The following is a 24197-nucleotide window of genomic DNA, read 5'->3' as shown; positions in this document are numbered from 1 at the left end:
TCAATATCATATCTATCTTACAGTGATGAGGATTCTTTTCCCTAAAACCACTTCTAATACTTTAGACTGGATAGCTGCCCCTCTTTTCTTCTCCCACAGTACTCTTATTAATACCTTGACTCTGCTCCTATCACTGTGAACTCAAGTGATTGGTTTGCTTACATGTATCTTTCAGGAAATACAAGTTACTGATTTTTATACTCTCATGTCAGCCTCACAGTACCAGCTTAATAGACAAGTGTTAAAGTGTTAACTGAAAATTCACAAATTAATGATATTAATTTCCAAACAAAGTTACTCTGGAAAAAAATTAGAGAGGGGTTCAATGGGAACTATTAATAAACAGTAATGTTTATGTAAAGTGTTCATAATTGCATGGTGTTTGATGACTTGTAATAAATCATATACAAATATATAATGAAGCTCATTTTGTAAAAAATATGCAGCAACCATTCAAACATGGGCAACTATGGTTCTTTGATCAAAAAAGTTTAAAATTGGGGAAGTTGAACTCTTTAAATTTTCTCTCATCAGCAATAATGATTTTTAAATCAATTTTTATTTCATAAAATCAAAAGAAATTAGGCAGAGGGTGAAGTCATACGTCTTAGTTCAAGTACTGATTCTGTCACTAACTGTGGAAAGTGACATACTTTCTATGTTCTGAGCCCTATATTAAGCACTTGAATTACTTCATTGAATCCTCCAGGCTTTGACTTAATATATGGTGCCCCACATCTGATCATTGTTCCTTGATTTCCTATCCCTGTATCATTAATTCATCTCTAAGCCTTATATCTCACCTAATATAAGGGTTAGACTTAATTCCTGCCTCAGGGATGTTTTAAAGATCAGAAACTTAGATTATCTGTCACATCATAAGCCCTCAGTATACTCTATTACTTTATTGTTTGATTAGCAATCAAGGATCAAAGAGGTTAAGTAATATGAAAAATATCATTAAACAATAAGTATTTGAGTATGCTTTACTTCTGTGAATCTGTTTCCTCATCTCTAAAAGGAAGGTAACAAAACTAACACAACAACTTAATTGTTACTGACTCAGAATAATCTGAGTGTAAGTGGTAACATTTAAAAAGTGCTCTACAGCAGAAATTAACACAGCATTGTAAATCAACTATACTCCATTAAAAATTTTAAACAAAGCCTAGCACATATTACACATTCAAAATCTAGAAGTTAGGGAGGTGGGTGGGGGGTCCAGGAAGGGGAACACATGTAAACCCATGGCTGATTCATGTCAATGTATGGCAAAAACTATTACAATATTGTAAAGTAATTAGCCCCCAACTAAAATAAATAAATTTATAAAATAAAAAAAAAAATCTAGAAGTTACAAGATAAAGGAGGAATAAGGAGGATGAGCAGGGTAAAAACCCAACAGAAGTTTTGTCCTTGAGTTCAAATGACACCAGGAGTATGTTAGACAGTGTGTACTTAATACATTTGTCTGCAACCATTGGTAGGGGATTTTGTGATCACAAATGTACTAGTCTATGATCTGATTTAGATGATGTAGCCCAAAGAGCGGACCAATGAGCATTTTACGACCAAAGTGTATTTCTGTCTTGTCATCTGTAGCTACAAATACTGAGGAGGTCTTATCTAAACTTCATTCCTAGGAGTCATGAGATACCACCAGGATACAACTATCACTTCTAGGAGTCCTCCATGTAGGGGAGATCTATCTTCATCGTATAGGCAGAAGAATAGTTGAAAACTCATTTTCAGACCTTCTGGCTTGGGAGAAGAGAAACGTGCTTATTAAGTTTTTTCCCCCAGGTCAATCAGCCATGCAATTAATTTCATTCCCAGTATTTCAAAATCTCTATCTCACTGCAAGACTTTGGCTAAATGCAAAATTTTGCTGCGATACCTGAAGTCTAATTTTTTTCACTTTATTTCAAAGTATTCTTGTTGATGACTTTGCTCTTCCAATGATGATTTTAATATTATTCAAGTTATGCTTTTTGCATAACTTGGTGGAAGTGATGATATGCAACCTGTGGTCCTGTCATACTGATTACAGATGCGGTTTGTCTTCAACAAAGCTACTGCCAGCTGTTGGAGTTTGGGATACTGCCTACATGAGTTAGTGGAGCAAATTCAGCTAAACCATTCTTTGATATTCTTATGAACACAACATTTCTGCTTTTAGACTATGATCTAATGACTCATTGGAGATTTTATCCTTATTGTCAATTAAGAAAAAAAGAAAGGAAGGAAGGAAGGAAGGAAGAAAGAAAGAAAGTGAAGTCGCTCAGTCGTGTCTGACTCTTTGCGACCCCATGGACTGTAGCCTACCAGGCTCCTCATCCATGGGATTTTCCAGGCAATAGTACTGGAGTGGGTTGCCATTTAGAAGCCATTATCAAAAAGTCTTATAGTAAATAATTCTGGACTCAATACTATATCCATGTTCCAAAGACAGTCCTGGGTCCTTTAACATTTAAAAACAAAGAGGAATTTGCCACTAACCTAATGGAATGGTTTGGGTCCAACCAAGTAGTTGTTAGTGACAATGGCTAGACTTTTTGTGAACAATAAAAAAGTCTACATAAATACTGATAACATTTCATCGCTTTCTAGAGAAATCAAGCATAGTTATCATTTTTTCAACTCTCAATTTAAAAAAAAAATCATAATACTTGGGTGCAAGAATTTATAGAAAGGGTGAGTACAGACACTAGTCCTAGGAGGGGAAGTTGTCCACACCTATCAGGACAGCATTTGTACATTCCACTGGACCCAACAATTCTACTGGAAATTCAGAAAAGTTCATTTTTTAAACTATTTGAAAAATATATTTTATAATGTGGCCCTTATAATAAGAAAGAACAGGATATGAATGTCCAAAAGTAAAGAAATGGTAAAGAAAATCATATATCTTCTAAGAAACATACTGTAAACATTCATAGATATAAATGTAGATGAGATTACATAATATAATTTGAATTTAAAAACAAGTGAAAAGCAATATGTAGAGTATAATCCTGTTTTCTAGATAGAGGTAGATTCATATATGTATATGAATATAGAGATACAACTTTAAGAAGATATAAACAGATGACACAGACTTGTAAATAACAATAATAAAATAATCTGAAATGATATAAATGAAGTTATTTGCCAAGGTTGTCTATGGATGGTAGGGTTACTGATGACTTTTGTTTTTTTATAATATTTCTTTCCACGGTGTACATTTATTGCTAATGTATTAAAAGTTGTGGGCAAATAAAATGCAACTGCATGGATGGTTGGGCTTCCCAAGTGGCTCAGCAGTAAAGAATCCACCTGCCAAGCAGGAGATATGAGTTTGATACCTGGGTCAGAAGATGCCCTAGAGAAGGAAATGGCAATCCACTCCAGTGTTCTTGCCTGGGAAATCCCAAGGACAGAGGAGCCTTGTGGGCTACAGTCCAAGGAGCCTCGAAGAGTCGGACACAACATAGCAACTAAACAGCAGCAGCAGCATAGACTTACAAGGAAATTATACATTATTTACATCACTTGCATGTCACATTCACTAAGAAAAGCTAAGAAAATTAAAATGTACTTGTTTTAAATTACACAGAGATCAGTAAGATAGTGCAGAGAAAATGATTCTCTTTTTTTGAGCACAATGTAATAAGTTACCAGTAAACAATGTAATTTTTAAAAGGTAAAAAATTTTCAAAAGAATGAGATTAACATATAGAAGCAAAGATTTTGAGAGAGAACATCATAATTGTCTGTTTTAAATTTTAATTGAAAAAATACCCAACTAAATGGCACCTTGGCACACATTTTGTCCTCTGCTCTTAAAGGATGAAAGTATACTTTACGATTTTATGTGGCTTAAAAATTTCAGATAACGGTTATATTTTTTCATCTTATAATTCTGTTTCTCACAACTCTTTTTTGAAAATACAAAGAAAGTAAAGGAAAAAATGGAAGAAATACTAATTAAGTGCATTATGAATAAATTTTTGAATTCTCACAATTACTTCTATCTTTGCTATCAATGACTTTTGAAGTTTCATTTAAAATCTAGAAATAGGTGTATATCATACTTTATGCAGGTTCTGAACCAAGTGGTTTTTCTATTTAATGTCCCAATCTGCAGTTGATCATTTGTCACTTTCAATTATGCCTCAGTTTGTTCTGTAACAACTGGATTCCCCCTGATATGTCCCTGGATGTACAAATGATAAGATTAGACAATGGCTATATCAGGGTGAAGACCTTTATCAACTGATTCATTTAACTGCTTTCATTTTGATAGCTTCTTAAAGGCTACTAGTCAATGCCACTAAGTTGCAGTCAAGTGTGTTGACATATTTAGGTAGACAAATCATAGAATAATCATTGAATATAGAAAACAGTGATGAAATTTATTTTACCACATTATGTATTAATATTACACAATGACATTTCTCTTTTCTTGATCATTAAACTAGAATAGTGTTCTTTTGTTACTATTATAGACTAGCAAAGACAATCTTTCAAAAATCTTCCACAGGTCCAAAAGCACTTTTATCAACTCTGTTGTCAGTCTCAAGTTTGATGTCTTATTTCCAGTATTTCAAATCTGATCCTAATTTACAGAAAAAATACAAACATACATATAGTCACATTTTCAAAAATCTAACTATACAAACAATATATTTTTTCAGCCAATTATCCAGCAATATCAAATGACCACTATGCATCTTTGAATGAAGGAAGAAGAAAATGTCCTGTTAACCAAAGATACATAAAGAGCATGGGAAGGTGGGAGATGGGATGAGATCTTCTCAGAAGTTACTCACAGACGAGTTCAATAGATCCAAAAGTCCAACAGATTCAATGCCCTTTGAAAGCTAAAGTTCATTATGATGACCACAAGTTACCAAAACCAACTTGTCTTCAGTGACAGAACAAAGTAAGTGATTTATTTTGTTTTAGAATGGCTTCAAAAAACAGATTAAAACTTCTTTTAATGTTCATTTTAAAAGATCACATCTGGAAAATTTACAAGAAGCAGTTAATTCTCCAATTATGGTAAATAACTGAAACAAACCTTTAAAAAAAAAAGTACTCTAGTACATACCATACAGGCTAAAGTTTTAGAAATGCAAAGAACAACTACGGGTACAGCCTTATTTCGATATGCACTTGCAGAGAAAATAGCATCTTGTCTATACTTTTAAATTCACTGCAATTATCATAGAATATTACCATAGTACATATACTTCTCTGTTGTCCTTTCTAGATTCTGAGCCTCCTTAAGCACGAATCAGATCTTATTATCTAGTGAATCTCAACATAATGCCTGAAACTTTGTTCAATAAATGTATCTTGGGTGAGAGAATGAATAAACAAATTAATGTATGAATGAGTGAATAAATCTGTGAAGAGCTGATGCAAAAAGAGCTCATCTCTATCAGGGAATTCCTTTCATTCACTCCTTGCTCTAGCAAAAAAAAAAAAAAAAGTCAGATGAAATTAGTTCCCTTTCTACCCTCAACAGTAAAATGTTCACAGATGTTGTTATCTAGGCAATGCTCTCTGTATACTAAGAACAGCTAAACCTTATAGTGTCAGGCCTAAATGCTTCATATGTATAAGCTGACTGACTCTCTCCAACTACCTAGGAAGCAGTAGTTGCAGTTACCTCTGTTTTATTACAGCTGAGAAAACTGAGGAATAGGAAAGAAATTTAATAAATTTCTAAAATCATCCAGTAGAATGTCAGCTAATATAAACTAGAATGTAAAAATTTCTAAGGGCAGAAAAGTTTGCTATTTTTTATTCATGACTATATTTTCAGTGCCTAGAAGAAGCCCTAACACATAGCAGGTATTCAATTTAGATAAATAGAAGATAGACAGATACATACATACATATATAGGTAGATAGACAGCCCTTACTCCTAATCATTATGCTAAACTGTTCCAAGATAGATGAAATGATCTCTGAGGGAGGAGGTTTTGAGTAGTTTACTAAGCCTGGAATGTCCATATCTACCTCCTTCTGCTCAGAGTCAAAGGGGATGGCAGAGCCCTGGATGAAAGTGAAAGAGGAGAGTGAAAAAGCTGGCTTAAAACTCAACATTCAAAAAACGAAGATCACAGCATCCGGTCCCATCACATCATGGCAAATAGATGGGGAAACAATGGAACCAGTGACAGACTTTATCTTTGGGGGCTCCAAAATCATTCCAGATGGTGACTGCAGTTGTGAAATTAAAAGATGCTTGCTCCTTGGAAGAAAAGCTATGACTAACCTAGACAGCATATTAAAAAGCAGAGACATTACTTTGCCGACAAATGTCCATCTAGTCAAAGCTACGTTTTTTCCAGTAATCATGTATGGATGTAAGAGTTGGACTATGAAGAAAGCTGAGTGCTGAAGAATTGATGCTTCTGAACTGTGGTGTTGGAGAAGACTCTTGAGAGTTCCTTGGCCTGCAAGGAGATCAAACCAGTCCATCCAAAGGGAAATCAGTCCTGAATATTCATTGGAAGGATCGATGCTGAAGCTGAAACTCCAATACTTAGGCCACCTGATGTGAAGTACTGACTCATTGGAAAAGACCCTGATGCTGGGAAAGATTAAAGGCAGGAGGAGAAGGGGATGACAGAGAATGAGATGGTTGAATGGCATCACCAAGTCAATGGACATGAGTTTGAACAAGCTCCAGGAGCTGGTGATGGATAGAGAAGCCTGGTGTGCTGCAGTCCATGAGGTTGCAAAGAGCCAGACATGACTGAGTGACTGAACTGAACTGAACTGAGCCCTGGAAACCCAAAGTAGCCATCACCCCATCCTCAACCAGAAAATTTATAGGTATGCAGGCAGCCCCTGGAAAGGAAGGAATCTGTTCCAAAGTGAGAGATATAAACTCCTCACTTTTCCATGGGGTCGCAAAAAGTTGGACATGACTGAGCGACTAATACACACACTCTCACTGAGCTAAACACACACTGACTGAGCTAAAAGAATTCATTTGTTAAAACTATTCCCAAATAGCCTAAATGAATTAAAGATCTTTGGAAACTCTATGAATTGCTCCTTTCTCATCACTAAAAGCCAAACCAGTGTGTTGGAAATTTTTAGAGTCTAAATCTCTGATAATAATAATTGTCCTCAGGCTCTATTCACAGCTTCCACTTTCTTTCAGATATAGTGGGAATTGTAATTCAAATGATGCAATTTCAGTATAATTTCTTTTGTCTACTAGATAGAGACGTCATCATTATAAACAATGAACACAAAAACTTCAGTGTAGTCATGTAACTCCTTTTTTTTCCCTCAATAGAATTTTCGCTGGGTATCTCTAATGCTCTAATCACAAAGATATTGTTACACAAACTTGTTAGTTATTTATCATGATATATTGGGTTAGGGGTTGTAGAAGCACAGATAATACTTCCAGCTGCAGAAAGAATCCAGACAGAAACTGGCTGAATGCTTTGCACACAGTAAGTGATCAATACACGTTTGATAAATGCATGAATGTATGGGTGAATGACCTAATAGCTTGCTTATATTTATAACATGCTGCAGGATGGTATCTTAGTATCTGCAGTATTTAATTAAATAGTAACATAAAAGGCTTAAAGATAAATGTAATATTTTACCTGAAGAGTTTTACCTATGAATTACTATGTAATCTTAACTAGCAAATTTAAAACAATTACCACACATCACCATTGAGAAGACAGAAATGTTCATGTATTTATCCTTTAATGATATATTTATTTCTCAGTAATTATCTTTCCCCTAGTTAGAAATTCTCATGTAATTAAGGATTCCACGGAAAAATTGTACTTACCTGCTTTCTAGGTGCTGAAATTAATAGCATAAATTGAACAACTATCAATACTATTGGACAATACTTATCAGATATTGGTGGTGATACAATGATTGTGAATATTTAATATACATAGCCTTTCTATCAATTCAACCATTAATATGTGGTGGCTACTTTTAGAAACTTTCTTAATTCATGCAATGCCTTTCCTGTACCTTGTCTGTACCACTTTAGGCAAAGGAGAATGGAGGATTAGAAAACCATCCAATAAAACAAATTTTAGTAACATGTGAAACAAAATCTACACTTGCAAAAACGATGTAGGCAGAATTATTCAGACAATCGATTCAGTCCTACACATCATCTCTGTATATCTATAACTGATAGTCTATGTACTTTTAAGTACAGGGCTCCTGACCCTGTGATTTGTGAATATATACCATCTAACTGTCCATAGAATTCTCCAGGCAAGTATGCTGGAGTGGGATTCCCTGGTGGCTCAGACTGTAAATAATCTCTGCAATGCAGGAGATCCAGGTTTGATTCCTGGGTTGGGATGATCCCCTGGAGGGAATGGCAACCCACTCCAGTATTCTTGCCTGGAAAATCACATGGACAGAGAAGCCTGGCTGGCTACAGTCCATGGGGTCACAGAGTTGGATACAACTGAGAGACTAACACTTTCACTTTCTTTCACCATCCAGCTATGTCTGTTTGTCGAATGAAAAAGAAGCACTTGAGTGATGGACCCTGGAATCTTATTCATTACTTTTGAATACTGATGGTATTTGATATTTGATTTTTCCCTTGAGCTGTTTTTTCCCCTCTTCCTTTATTTATTGTTTGACTTTTCCAGAGCACTAAAGAGAAAAGACTCACAATAAATGTAAGTTCCCCTCCGAATCCAGAAGGAATATTTAAAGATTTGTTCAAGTTTGTGGGCAGTGGCTAAGCCAAAGCAATTCCACTACTTAATATAATAACTTAAACCTATTGATCTGTCAGAAAATATGACCTGGAGTAGAGAACACATTTGTATAGTATAAACTGCATATTTTGTAAAGAAACAATGAAAAAGAAATGGATTCTATTAAAATGTTCTTTACATGCAACTGTTTCAAATAATATAATATAAACATGGATTCTCTAGATTAAGAAGCATAATCCATTATTTCTGTCCTTTAGTTTAATGAGTGGGCATAAAAATGTATTTGAGTTACTATTTGGATATATAGCCATTTTATATTACAAATTTTACCTAGTGTTAGACATGAGTATTAGATTAATAAATTAAAAATCCTTTTATTCATATAGCCCCATTTAATTTTCCCTTTTAAGATTTAAAATGTCAATGATATTTATATTATTTGTTAATTACAAATTGTCAGCCTCAATCATTTGTTGTATTAAAGTCATCTCCATTTATTATAGTAATTAGTGTCTACCAGGGAATCTTCTTTGAATTTCATAAATGAAAGTCCTTCAATATTTTCAAATACTTGCATCTGTAATCAAGATGTTATGGTTATACTCTAGCCTAACACTCTTCATATAGAAGATATTTCAAAAATATTTCTTAAATGAAGAGAGCAAATAATGAAACTTCACATTAGAACAGTAAACATACAGAGTAATTATTAATTTTATAATGATTATTCCATGATGAAAAGTCACCTCCACTGTCTTTACCAATAGCATGAATACTTAACACAGGTAATATGTTCTTAATAGATTAATAAATCGTTATATTTTAGGAAAATTTTGCTGAAATAAAGCCATGAAAAATTTATAAATAAAATAGCAAATTGTGCTCCTTATTCGCCACCTGACAAAAACAAAATAAAATGCCATGTACCTCCCACCTTACCAGTAATATCTGAATTTAGTAATGCTCATTCACAAGTATTTGTTGATACTTATACTTTATTTTATTACTTTTAACATAGTATTCTTTTCTATGGTTATAAATATTACATAAATGGTATACTGTATTTTACTAAAACAAGCTTTTTGCACTTGTTTGAGAAATCTAATAATGTTGATGCAATAGCTACATTCATTCATACTCATTGCTGTATTTCATTTAAATACTGGCAAATTGTTTTGTCACAGTGGTGGCAACCTTCCCATCAGTGGCTTATACATCCTCAGTACCTAACTCACATCCTTGTCAGTATCTGAAACTTTCAGATTTTTTAACCTTTACCAAACTCATGGGTATAAAATACTGTCTCATAGTTTTGGTTATTTCACTGCTTACTAGTAAAAGTTCAGATCTTTTCACATGTATTTGACCACTTAAGTTGCCATTTCTGGTGTTTTCTGTGAATTGTTGTTGTGCTCGCTAAGTTGTGTTCAACTCTTTGCAACCCCATGGACTGTAGCCCACCAGGCTCCTCTATTCATGGGATTTACCAGGCAAGAATACCGGAGTGGGTTGCCATTTTCTTCCCCAGAGGATCTTCCTGACTCAGGGGTCAAACCCACATCTCCTGCATTGGCAGACAGATTCTTTACTACTGAGCCATCAGGGAAGCTCCTTCTTTGAGTTATCTGTTCATTATGTTGGTATATTTTTCAATTAGTTTGTATGATTTAAAAGTTTCCTTTGTTACATTCATTGTGTTGCCCAATATCATTGGCTAGTCTGTAGTTTTTCTTAAAAAGGTAGCTTTGATGATTAGAAGTTTCTGATTTTTACATAGCCACATTTACCAATTTACTCTTTTATTAGTTTGTGCTTCAAGTGTCCAGAAGTCATAAAGACATCCTATATTTCCCAAGGGAAAAATGTTTATCTTCATAAATAGATGATATTAGGAAAGGCAAGACCCTTCCACTTACTATATTCCCCAAATTTATTTCCACTATTTTACTTCTCTAATAATCTATATATTAGAATAAGTTTGTCAAGTCATAGAAAAAAAAAACTGCTCCAATATTATTAGAATTAGATTAGAATTTATAACTGGGGAGAACTGACATGTTTCTGATATGGAATCTTTCTCTACACGAGCATGTTGTAGTTCTCTATTAATTTAAATCTTATAAATTTTTTTCAATAATGTTTCCAGCATATATATAACTTGGTAGATTTTCCTTTGGATATTACTATAATTAGTATCCCTGTTTAAATTAAGCTTCCCATTTGCTTTTTGTTATATAAAAGGGAATTGATTTTCATGAGTCTACACTATTTCTAGGATTCTTTTCTGTTCGGTCACCCAGTCATGTCTGACCCTTTGCAACCCCATGGACTGCAGCACACCAGGCCTCCCTCTCCCTCACCATCTCCCAAAGTTTGCCCAAGTTCATGTCCATTGCATCGGTGATGTTCTCCAGCCATCTAATCCTCTCATGACCTCTTCTCTTTCTGCCATCAATCTTTCCCAGCAACAGGGACTCTTCCAACGAGTCAGCTGTTTGCACCAGACTGAACTCATTAATATTTAAAAATTTGTAGATTTTCTTGCATTTTATGACCAAATAATCTTCTCTTCAGACCCTGACAGTTCAATTATTTCTTTTTATTTAATAAATAAATAAATATTTTTATTGAATTACAGTTAATTTACAATATTGTGTGAATTTCAGGTATACAGCAAAGTGATTCGGTTACATAGGTATATATGTGTATATAGTAGTAATAGTGTACCGTTAGTCACTCAGTCATGTCCAACTCTTTGCAACCCCATGGACTGTAGCCTGCCATGATCCTCTGTCTATGGAATTCTCTAGGCAAGAATACTGGAGTGGGTTATACACACACACATATATTTTTTTCAGGTTACTTTTCATTATACATTATTATAAGATATTGATCATAACTCCCTATGCTATACAGTAGATCCTTGTTGGTTATCTACTTTATGTATAGGAGTGTGTAACCATGAATTCCTAATTTACTCCCCTACCCCCACTATCCACTTTGGTAACCATAATTTTATTGCCTATGTCTGTAAGTCCATTTCCGTTTTGTAAATAAGTTGACTTGTTTCACATTTTTAGATTTCACATATGTGATCTCACATGATATTTGTCTTCCTCTGACTTACTTAACATGATAATATCTAGGTCCATCCATGTTGCTCTAAATAGCATTATTTCATTCCTTCTTATGGTTGAGCAATATTCCATTGTATATACATAGCACATCTTACTTATCCATTCATTTGTCAACGGACATTTAGGTTGCTTCCATATCTTGGCTATAGTAAATTGTGCTGCTATGAATACTGAGATGTCTTTATCTTTTTGAATTGTTTTCCCTGTATATATGCCCAGAAGTAGGATTTGTAGGATCCTATGATAACTCAAGTATTTTTAAAGAACCTCCAGACTCTTCTCCATAGTGGCTGTACCAATTTACATCCCCACTAACAGTGGTAGCTTTTTCTCCATAACCTCTCCAGCACTTGTTATTTGCAGGCTTTTTTGATGATGGCCATTTTGACTGGTGTGAGGTGATACCTCTTATGTAGTTTTGATTTGTATTTTTGTAGTGATTAGCCATGTTGAACATCTTTCATGTGTCTGTTGGAATTTTCTTTCCAATACTTTAAGTGATTATTTCTTTTTCTTATCATTCTGAGCTGGCTAGATCCTTCAAAAATATGTTGAATAACAGACAATCTTTTTTTTTAATTTATTTATTTTTTAGCTGAAGAATAATTGCTTTACAGAATTTTGTTGTTTTCTGTCAAACCTCAACATGAATCCTGACCTAAAGTGAACCACCATTATGTGTACTGTTGTTTAAAGAAATCTGTGGGGTTTTTTTTTTTATCAAATTATGGGAGTCTGCTTCAACTATGCTGAAAATATTAATCTAGATGGATACTGTTATCAATGGTTTTCTCCAAATATATTCAAATGAGCATGTTTTTCCTCCCTTCATAGGTTAATGTAGTAAATTATATTAATTTTTAATACCAAGTTTCACTTGCATTTGTGGGAGAAACTTGATTTGGCTACTATAAGTTATTGTTTTTATAAATAGCTAGATTTTGTCTGTTATTATTTTAAAATTTTTAGGCTTATGTTTACTAGTGAGAATGATCTATAAGTTTTCTTTATTTGTACTGTCCTTTTTTGACTTTGTTTCCTGGCCTCCTCACTTCTATTGACAGAATTCAAAATAAAGATATGTGCCCTCAGATAAAAACTTAGCATGCTATATATTTAGCTTTATATTGCTGTTGACTCTTCTATTCCCACCACCAATTTAAGAGAATGTAAAGAAACTCTTCAAGAATTGTGGTTTGTTCAGAGATATAAACCTACTTCTCAGTAGATGAGTACCCAATACAATTTTATTGGATTAATGAAAGATTCATAATTTTAGTTGGCAATGTTTTCTTATTCTATTTTTCTTGATGAATTTATATAATAATGAAATGAGTAAATGCATTCATTCACTGAGAACTATGTACTTAATGCCTACAATGTGTTCTGATTAAAAATTCTATATAATATGTTGAAGCCATCTTTATTGATTAATACAAGATCAATGTTTATAAATTTTCTATGTGATCTTGACAAGAAGGTGTATTTTTCACAGCTGGATACAGGAGCCTATTAGCTCAGGCTTCAAATTAGTTCAATACTTAGTTACTAAGGTTTTCCTATTTGTGTTTGGACTGGCTGTTTGACCAATTAAAGTCATCTATACTGATGGCAGATTTGTCAATTTCACCTTCCAGTTCTGTCAAAATTTGCTCTATACTTTTGAATCTATAAGATGTATATAAATTTAGAAATGTATTTTTTATCCATTATATGTAATGAATGTTTTATCTCTAATAAATTTTTAAAGTCTATTTTATCTAATATGAATATAGTTTAAGTGAGTTTTCTTACATTTTCAAACTTTGTGTGTGCTTGTGTTTTAGGTATATATCTCACAACCTTAGCATCAGTATCATGTTAAACTGTATTCAAGCCTGTGCTGTGCTTAGTCGCTCAGTCTCGTCTGACTCTTTGGAACCCCATGGACTGTAGTCCGCCAGGCTTCTCTGTCCTTGGGGATTCTCCATGGACAGAAGACTACTGAGGTATATTGCCATGCCCTCCTCCAGGGGATCTTCTCAACTCAGGGGTTGAACCCAAGTTTCCTGCATTGCAGGCAGATTCTTTACCCCCTGAGCCAGCAAAGAAGCCCAAGAATACTGGAGTGGGTAGGTAGCTTATCCTTTCTCCAGGTGATCTTCCAGACCCAGGAATCGAACCAGGGTTTCCTGCATTGCAGGCAGATTCTTTACCAGCTGAGATATCAGGGAAGCCCCATGTGTACTCCAATATATACTATGAGCTTCCCTGGTGGCTCAGTTGGTAAAGAACCTGCCTGCGATGCAGGAGACCTAGGTTCAATCCCTGGGCCAAGGAAGATCCCCTGAAGAAGGAAATGGCAACCCACTCCAGTATCTAGACTGGAGAAATCCCATGGACAGGGTAGCCTACAGGCTACAGTTCATGGGGTAAAATATCCTCCCAAATTTGAAACAGGTGACCTAAGCACCCACATTGCATGATTTAAGTTTGTTAAGATGTAATTTTGTGGCCCGGAATGTGGTTAATCTAATGAATATTTCCGGTGGGCTTGAGAAGAACATGTATGCCCCAATTGTTGGATAAAGTAATCTACAAATTAAAGTTCAATTAAATCCAGTTGATTGAAAGTGTTTAATTCAACTATTTCCTTCCTGATTTCCTGCCTACTGGATCTGTCCATTTCTGACACTATCTAACTATGATAGTAACTTCATCTATTTCTTTTACCAGTTCTATCCATTTTTGCCTTATATATTTTGATGCTTTGTTGTTAGGCACATATATATTAAGGATTGTTATGTCTCCTCACAATTGACCCTTTTACCATTATGTAATACCTCATTTTATCACTGATAATTTCCCTTTCTCTTAACTGTGCCCTAAAGTTAACATTTCAGTGTTTACTCGATTAGTGTTAACATATAAATCTTTACTCTTACTTTTAATATATATGTGTCTTTATATTTGACATGGATTTCCTAAAGACAACACATAGTTTTGTCATGTTTTTGATCTTCTCTGCCAAACCCTTTTAATTGATATTTAGGCCATTAATGTTTAAAGTAATTACTGACATATTTGGAGTAATATCTATTGTATCTGTTACTGTTTTCTATTACTTTCACTCTTTGATTCTATTTTTATCTTTCATTCTTTCTGCTTTTGTTGTCTTGATTGTACATTTTATGTGATTCCATTTTGTCTTTTCTCAGCATATCAATTATTTTTTACTTTTTAAAAAGAATCGAGGTCCTTAGAGTTTGTAATATACATTTACAACTAATTTACAATATTTACAACTATTGTAAGTCCACTTTCATATAACACTATACCACTTCATGGGTAGGATAAATATCTTAAAATAAAATAACACTCCTAGGCCCTCTCTTCAATTCCTTGTTGCTAATACATGAGCATATTATGCTATTATTTTGATCAAATTATCTTTTAGATCAATCAAAATAAAAAATGTTTTTATTTTACTGCCACTTTTTTCTTCTCTAAGTCATCTCATTTATTTATATAGATCCAAGCTTCTGACTTATATAGCTTTCCTTCTCTCTAATGAACTTTCAACATTTCTTGTAAACAAGTCTACTGATAACAAATTCCCTCAATTTTGTTTCAGAAAGTTTTCATTTTTCCCTAACTTTTGAAGGATTAATTTTTCAGGTTAGAGAATTCTAGGTTGGTGTGTTGTGTCTCTCAACACTTGAAATATTTAATTTTTCTTGCTTACTGGTATCTGAGATGTCAGAAGTAATTCTTATCTTTGTTCCTCTGTAGGTTAGATGGGTTTTTTTCTTTGTAGTTTCTTTTCAGGCTTTTCTTCTTTATCTTTGATTTCCTGTAGTTTGACTATATATGGGGCTTCCCTAGTGGCTCAGATGGTAAAGACTCTGCCTGCAATGCGAGACTGGACTATGATATGTCAGGGTGTCAATTTTTTGAATTTATTTTGCTTGCTATTTTCAGGCTTCCTGGATTTGTGGGTTGCTATCTGACTTTAATGTAGGAAATTCCCAATCATTAATACTTCAAATATTTCTTCTTTTCCCACTTTTTTCTCTTTCTGATATTTCCATTATGCATATATTATGTGTTTTGTAATTTTCTCAAAGTTCTTGGATATTCTTCCTTTTTTTACTCTTTTCTTCCTCTTTGATTTTTGGTTTTGGAAGTTTCTATTCACACATCCTCAAATTCAGAGATTCTTTCATCAGCCTTGCCCAATCTACTAATGAATCCATCAAAGATATTCTTCATTTCTATTGCAGTGTTTTTGATCTCTAACATTGTTTTTTTTAAGATCTTTCTGCTTACATTACCCATTTATTATTGCATATAATTTTCCCATTAGAAGCTGTAGCATATTAATCATAGTTGCTTTAAATTCACAACCTGGTAATTCCAACATTTCTACTATATTTGAATCTGGATCTGATGTTTGCTCTGTCTCTTTAAACTGCATTTTTGCCTTTTAGTATGCTAATTTTTAAAAAACATAATGATGGATTGGATTGAAGAAACTCCAGAAAAGAAGGCTTTGAGTGAATGTGGTGGTAAGATATGGGGTCGGAGAAGTGTTCTATGGCCCTATAATTAGGTCTGTCTTTCAGTAAATATGTGACAGTCCTTCAATCTGAACTGTTAGGTGCAGCAGGATGACTAGAGGGGGATGGAGTTGGATATTTTCCTTCTCCTTAATTATATTTTTAATGTCCATTTTAACAGTATCTTGCTATTTTATAAAGTCTACCACATATAATATTATTATTGAGTTTACATTTATTATTTAATATATTATTATTAAACAAGATTATTACTTAACCTAGCTTTTATATATTGGCTAGTTTACTTGCTCACAGTTCCTTTTTTCCTATCAGGCCTTTTTCCTGAAATAATTATATTTCTATATAAAATATATCCTTAAAAATTCTCTTAGTGAATCTACACCAGTGGTAAAGTTGATAAATTTTTGTCAGACATATATTGTAGTTTTCTCCCTTGTGTTTAAGTGATAGTTTAACTACAAATACAATTCTACATTTGTTGGTCACTTTATATTTGCACTTCAAGGTACTATTCCACTGTCTTTTGGCTTCTATTGTGGATTGAGATATCTAAAGTTTCAATTTCTTATACATTCATACCCATAAATAATTTATCTTTTTCTCTGGCTACTTTTTCGAATTTACTATTGGTCTTTGGTAATCATCAGAATCACTATATATTATCAGTGTATTGTTCATAGCCTATTTAGGATTCAGAAGGATCATGTAATTACTCAACTTTTGCCAATTCTTTACCCTACCCCTTTAAATACCATATGTCTTCATTTTTATATGCTCATCATCTCTATTCTATAAAGCTGTCTTAATCTATCCCCTTGCTCCTAACCTCTTTTTCATGTTTTAAACTTACATTTTCAAGGTGTTTATGTACATACCTATCTCAGGGAAACAATAATAAGTGTTTTTCAAAGATTAATAATATTGTCCATGTTTCAGATAGGAAATGAAATTCTTGACTTCGACTCATGAAGTGAACATCTAATGTAGATTCTATAATATAAACTGCCTGAATGCTAGTTACATGAAAATGAATTCGTAGTGTTACAAAACTATAATATAAAATGAAATACATTTAGAGTAAAAAATTTCTGTGAGCAAATAGAAAACATAAGTAGTAAAGCTCAATGTGTAATAAAAATATGACAGAAGTTAGTCATGATGACTCATACTTCTGGACTTCAGTTCCATAAAGGAACATACTCTCTAAAATAACAGGAAATACTCATTTACATAAAAATCAATGTAGAGTGTGACGATGGCACCATTCAAATTGTTGAATGGTTATTATATAAAATGTTTTAAGCTGGCTCTGCTATTTATAATACTAACAAAATGCATACTGATAGTTTGATCTTAGTTAATTCATAAATCCAAGATGAATGTTATAAAAGGGTCACAAATCAGAGCCAAAGAATAAAGGAGTATTCATGGTTACTAATAAATTGCTCCATGAATGCTTGGCCACCCTTGCAGATAATGATGTCACAAAATGATGAAAGAATAGTTAAGCAGCCAACAAAGTGCCAGTGCTTGGCAGAGGCACTGATCATTGCATCATTCTTGGACCAGAGCCCTTGAAAGGTGAACACGGCTATTAAAAGAAAATGAAAAATTCTAAGGGTGCAAGTTTCAACTGGTAACACTTTTCTTAAAGCTAGATTCTATCAATACTTGAACTCTTAGAACAGGTAAATAAAGTTCCAGATAGGAGGAGAAAAGAAGTAATGGCTATATTGTAGCTATGCCACCATGTTATCTGACATACACTAGTTAGTTTCATACACAAGCTTCAAATTCCTAGGTTGCATTCTGCACCAGTGAACTTAACACATATTTTTGAAATTTATAATGGACTTCCTGAGCAGGTGGACCAGAAGTACTTTTTTACGATAAAGCTAATAATATGACTAGTTAGGAAATGATCTAGAAAGTAAAAAGGAGTCGGGATGGGGTGGGATTTAGAAGTCTATGTACCAAAATAATATGTATTGAATAACTCCTTGCTATGAAATTTTGAAACAGACAAATTAATCTACAATGACAAAATGGTGGTTTCTTCAAACAAGGTTGGCAGGGAGACACTGACTACAAAGGAGCACAAAAGAGAGCTTGCAGAGAGGAAAAGGTTCTATACTTTGATCAGGGTGGTTATCACAACAAGGCTATACATTTGCCAAAACTCAAACTATACATTTTTAAATGGGTATATTCTGTTGTATGCAAATCATACTTGAAGAAAGTCACTCTATAAAGAAAAAACAAGATGTTCCTATGAGTCAGATTTGGTAAGGAGAACAAGAAATATTTGTATTCTTTTTTTTTTTCTGACCATTGATCTCCTAGTCTTTATCAGGAACATATTCCACAAAGGCCTGCCTTTGGTATCGATAGCAGGAAAGCACAAAAACTGCTTTTGTGAAGATTAAAGGAAAAGTAATGGGTAAAAATATCTGCCACTGGGGCAACGGTCATCCACCCCTCCCACTCTGGACTCAGGCTGACATTAGGATTTACAGAAAGACTGTAATCAGTGCTGCTTTACCTCCAGATATTGAAGCTGATGTCCTGACTTCAGGAATTATTTGCTAGAGTTAGCCTTATATAAACACACACACCCCTCAAACACACACACATACACAACAAAAAGCAAAAAAATTACCAGATAGTTAACATGAAGGAGGTCACCAAGATATAAAGCTAAGGATAGTGGTAAATACAGTGGCAAGTGAAGAGTGATAATGCTCTAGAGAGGCTAATTGCTACCATGAGCTAGCCAACTGTTACCATGGGGAACAGGGGCAGTGTTCTTGGAAATTAAAACACTGAACATTGTTCCCACATGAGGACCACCAGTTTGTAACATCAACTTTATAAGCAAAGAATATTTTACAGAAAATTCTCTAGAATGACTATATATATGAACATGCTTCTGATTTCACAATTCCATTCCCCCAATTTCATTCATTTTCACTTCTGCTAAAAACACTTTCTCATAGGACTGACAATTGCCAAGAACTGGCATATTCTCAAGGCTTACATTTTCATCTGTTTGCCAAATGGCTGTAATATAAGTCACAAAATCCTGTATATTGAGTAATATTATTAATGGCTAGCATAATACTGTGAAATTGAAGACACTCCTTTTGGATTATGTCCAGATCTTTAAGGAGAACATTGTTTCCAATAGGATATGAATGGCTTATATTAAAACTTGTTATTTAAAACCTGGAACAATGTGAAAAACACTTGAATAAGTATATTTTCAAATTATTGTAGGGTAACTTTTTCAGATATAAGTCCCACATGTATTAAAATATCTAGAATGATAACAAAAGAAAAGGTCATGCTATGAATACTTTATAAAAGCATTTTTCATTTCAGCACACTATTGAAAATATCATAGGACTGAGAAATCATTCAGCTTAACAGTTTATTGACTTTTTCCCTTCAGTTGCATTTGGGAGGGGAATGAATGATATTTGTTGCTTTTTTATTTATGGTACAATTCATGAATTATCAAAATACTACAAGAAGGAATATAACAGAAAAGTCAACTTTTAAACTTTTGTTTTCAAATGGCACTTAATGTCTAAATAAGAAGCATTAAAACACATTCTCAACATAAATTATAGTTAATTATTTCACCAGTTCATAATTCAACAGTCACCACCTGAGACCAAGTCTGAAAATCCCAACTTGACTTCTGAAACCAATCATAAGCCTTGACTCATTTAATGGCTCTATTTTTAAGAGGAAGCATGAAATCATCCAAGAATCATAAGATATCAATCACTGAACTGTGAGCATTTAGAGAGGGAAAAGGGAAAAATATGGGATGGGGCATGAATAGGAAGGGAGATGGGGATGAGAAAAGGGGAGAGGAACTAACTAGCCAAAATAAAGCAAGAGAAGTTCAAAAAACAATGGATCAAATGAAAGTATTAGGCAGTCCTCAGTTTTCATTTACTAGACCTATTCAGATTAAAGTGTCCTACTCAATTCATCCCAGAGCATTTTTTAATTGGGTTATTAGTGGACTTGGGGAGGAGGAGCAAGGTTATAAAAGAAATCACTGACTACAAAAAAAGAAGTGTCTATTTTAAATGATCAAAAGGACACAACACTAAGACAAACAGTATAAATGTCACCTTAATATCAAGAGCAAATCAAATTGCCCAAAATTTAAATACACAATTACAGCTGAATAAAGAGTGAATCAATGAAGTTAATTCAAATAATTTCCTTTTGTGACAATATGGTAAGCCATATAAACATTAAAATCAATGTTTAAAGATTTTTTCATGATATACTAATACAATCACACTCAAAGATTCCAGTGTTAGATATCTGAAAAATATAGAAGATTCTTTCTTTCAAATCGATTAACTAGTGGCAAAGACTAAATGTATAAATAAAAAAATCAGCAATATAAATCCACGATCTGGAGAATAAGTTCAAACGGACATCTGAATTAGAATGTGGAAGTTTTGGTTTGAGCACAAAGAAAGATAGGTGGCTGTAATCAAATCAAAGACCCTAAACTGAAACAGAAGATTAGCAAGACATTCTAAATGTGCCAGAGGAATGCTGCATCTCAGAAAATATTCTTGCCGTTGAACTATACACACAAACGGTGTAGTCGAAAACAAATTAGATTAAGAATATCAGAAGACAAAAATGGAGTCTGTCAAATCCTTTATAGATGGTTTTTAAAACAAGATATTCCACGAAATTCTAAAACAAACTACACAGAGAAGTGAAGTGACTAACAAAACACCAGTCAGGGGATGATCTAGAAGGCAGGAAAGCATGCAAGTCATATAAGAGTCAAGAGACAGTGCTGCTATTTTAAAAGCTAAAATACATTAATGTATAATCTCATATTTATGTAACAAAAGATACAAATATAACCATTCCATACTCGTGTCAATGAAGAACTGCTTTTTAGAATGACAGCTACATAAAGTAACCATTGTATTTACAACTTAAATTTAATATGTATGAATGTGTTAATCGCTCAGTCATGTCCGACTCTTTGTGACCTCATGAACTGTGGCCCACCAGGCTCTTCTGTCCATGGGATTTCCTAGGCAAGAATAAAGGAGTGGGTAGCCCTTCCCTTCTATAGGGGATCTTCTCGACCAGGGATTGAACCTAGGTCTCCTGCACTGCAGGCAGATTCTTTGCTGCCTGAACCACCAGGGAAGCCCCTTAACTTAATATACACATGGCCATATAATCCTCCAAAAATTCTGTACCAGCTGGGAGTTCCACCAATGTTATATTAAAAATTCATATTCTCGCAAATCTAAATGTCATCAGTTTTGAAATTTGTTGCTAATCTGATAGGCTAAAAACAAAATTTTATTATAATCTGTACTTTCCTAATTAAAACTCAAGTTGATAAACTTTTATGCATTTGTTAAAAATTGTCTTCTTTATGAATTGCTTGTTAGTATATTAGCCCCTTATTATTATTACCTTCGACAGTAAGGATATCAAACCAGTCAATCCTAATGGAAATCAACCCTGAATATTCATTGGAAGGACTAATGCTGAAGTTGAAGCTTCAATACTTTGGCCACCTGTTTAAACGAATCATCTCATTGGAAAAGACCCTGATGCTGGGAAAGACTGAGAGCAGGAGAAGAGGGCAGCAGAGGGTGGGATGTTTAGATAGCATCACTGACTCAATAGACTTGAGTTTGAGCAAACTCTGGGAGATAGTGAAGGACAGGGAAGCCTGGCGTGCTGCAGTCCATAGGGTTGCAAAGATTCGGACATGACTGAGAGACTGAACGACAAATATTATTAGTTATTTTCCTTAGTATTCTTCAAGCGTTCTTTGTGTATTAGGGATTGTGACATAATAAAATACATATTTTTGGTCTCTGGCACACAGCTCCTAAAACTCTTGTAATTTCCTAACTGGTAAGAGTGATAGGGGCATATTTTGTTATAAACTTGGTTTCTATTCCCAGTTCCTAAAATAGTTCCAGAACAAAAAGGTAAAAAATATATTTTTTGTATTCCTAACAAATCCCTTTCCACCTGAGTCTATTTTAATGAGATGATTTTTGGAAACACCTTAAGGATACGGGCTGGTGCCAGGGAAGACAACCAAGTGGTCAGAGGGATGGAACTTTCCGCCTCACCTCTAGATCTCCAGGGAAGTGAGAAAGGCTCAAGGTCAAGTTCAATGGCCAATGATTAAATCAATCATGTGTAATGAAATATCCATAAAAATTCTAACTGAAAAGGTTCTGAGAGCCTGCAGACTGTTAAACACATAGAGGAGCTGGGAGGGTGGCATGCTCAGAGAAGGCATGGAAACTCTGTTCCCCTTCCTCCTGACCTTCTCTGTGCATCCCTTCCATCTGGGCTTGCTTGAGTTGCATCCTTTTATAATAAATGGTCATCTAATAAGTAAACTATTTACTTGAGTTTTGTGAGCTTTTCTAGCAAATTATAAAGCCCAAGGAGTGCATTAGGGGAACTCCTAATTTGCAGCTAAGTCAGACAGTTAACCTGGGGACGCACTACTTGCAGTTGGCATCTAAAGTGAGTGATGTCTTCTGGGACTAAGCTCTAAACCCATGAGGTCTGTGCTAATTCCAGTTAGTGTCAGAACTGAATTAAATTGTAGGACACCCAGTTGGTATCCAGAGAGAGCTGAATTGATTGGTGTTGGAAAAGCACCATATATCTGGTGTCAGAAGTGTGATCTGTAGTTGTAGGTAGAATAGTGTGTGTTTCCTTTTTAGAGGGATCTCAAATCTTTATCTGTTAAATATGTTAAATCAGCCCCATTTCTTATCACTGTTGTGCTTAGTCGCTTAGTCATGTCTGACTCTTTGCGACCCCCTGGACTGTAGCTGGCCAGACTCCTCTGTCCATGGGGATTCCCTAGGCAAGAATACTAGAGTGGGCTGCCATGCCCTCCTTCAGGGGATCTTCCTAACCCAGAGATCAAACCCAGGTCTCCCGCATTGCAGGCGGCTTCTTTACCATCTGAGCCACCAGAGAAGCCCTCACTTATAAAGAATACTTGTATGACAGAATGTCAGCATTTTTTTTAATGACTCCTGATATGCTTCTTTCTTTTGTATTTCATATGTTTTGCTTATATAGACCCCACCTGAAATTTAGAAATATTGTTCTAATCTTTATTTTCATAAATTTACAGTTGTTTTTACATTTAATTCTTTAAGCACCTAGATTTTTATACATGTCATCATGTAGGTAACTTTATTTTCAAACACCGTTTATTGAAGATGCCATACTCTTTACTTTTATTTCTGCTGTAACCTTGTTTCTGCTGCTGTAACCCTCTTTCATATCATTTGTTACTGATGTTTATGCTGAATATTTATTTCTAACAAATCTCTCTTAGATTGTTTTTCATTTACTTCTTATTCCTAAAGATGAAGCTAAATTTCCACTTCAAGTATGAAACTTACCCTGATGATTAGAGACAAACTAAAGCAATGTAACTTCTAAGTGATTTTACTATAGATTTTCAAATTAACTATTTCAAAATTCCTGATATCCACAATAAATTAAAACTTGATTGATGCAATCACATAAAGATCTCTTTATATACCTTTGCATAAATGTACACTTTAGGTGTAGTAATCTGATCCTTTTCTTAGTTCCATCTATTTATATGCCTTAAAAGTTGTTTTATAAAATAGGATAATACTGATGAAACAGGAAAAAAAGGAAAAAGAAAACCTCTGGGTTTAGTATTAGTTGTTATTTGTCCCACAGAGTAT

General features: G+C 34.1%; 1 protein-coding gene and 1 non-coding gene across 2 annotated transcripts in view; one reads left to right on the top strand and one right to left on the bottom strand.

Annotated features, from left to right (window-relative positions):
* USH2A (usherin) overlaps nt 1-24197 on the bottom strand; it is a 901466-nt gene that overhangs the window by 775486 nt on the left and 101783 nt on the right. The gene's annotated exons all lie outside the window — the stretch shown is intronic.
* TRNAR-GCG (transfer RNA arginine (anticodon GCG)) lies at nt 14111-14183 on the top strand. The gene has a single exon. It is a non-coding gene; the product is annotated as a tRNA-Arg (tRNA).

Source organism: Giraffa tippelskirchi, chromosome 5 (assembly GCF_054371585.1).
Source record: "Giraffa tippelskirchi isolate mGirTip1 chromosome 5, T2T-mGirTip1v1.2.pri, whole genome shotgun sequence".
In the NCBI taxonomy this organism is placed as follows: domain Eukaryota; kingdom Metazoa; phylum Chordata; class Mammalia; order Artiodactyla; family Giraffidae; genus Giraffa; species Giraffa tippelskirchi.
This window is presented reverse-complemented; position numbering and strand designations above follow the sequence as displayed.